The following is a 258-nucleotide window of genomic DNA, read 5'->3' on the forward strand; positions in this document are numbered from 1 at the left end:
CTAGTGGTTAGAGTGGGGGAGCAGGTAGCCTAGTGGTTAGAGTGGGGGGGGGCAGGTAGCCTAGTGGTTAGAGTGGGGGGGGGGGGGGGCAGGTAGGCTAGTGGTTAGAGTGGGGGGGCAGGTAGCCTAGTGGTTAGAGTGGGGGAGCAGGTAGCCTAGTGGTTAGAGTGGGGGAGCAGGTAGCCTAGTGGTTAGAGTGGGGGGGCAGGTAGTCTAGTGGTTAGAGTGGGGGAGCAGATAGCCTAGTGGTTAGAGTGG

Source organism: Salvelinus alpinus, chromosome 1 (assembly GCF_045679555.1).
Source record: "Salvelinus alpinus chromosome 1, SLU_Salpinus.1, whole genome shotgun sequence".
Classification (NCBI taxonomy): Eukaryota; Metazoa; Chordata; class Actinopteri; order Salmoniformes; family Salmonidae; genus Salvelinus; species Salvelinus alpinus.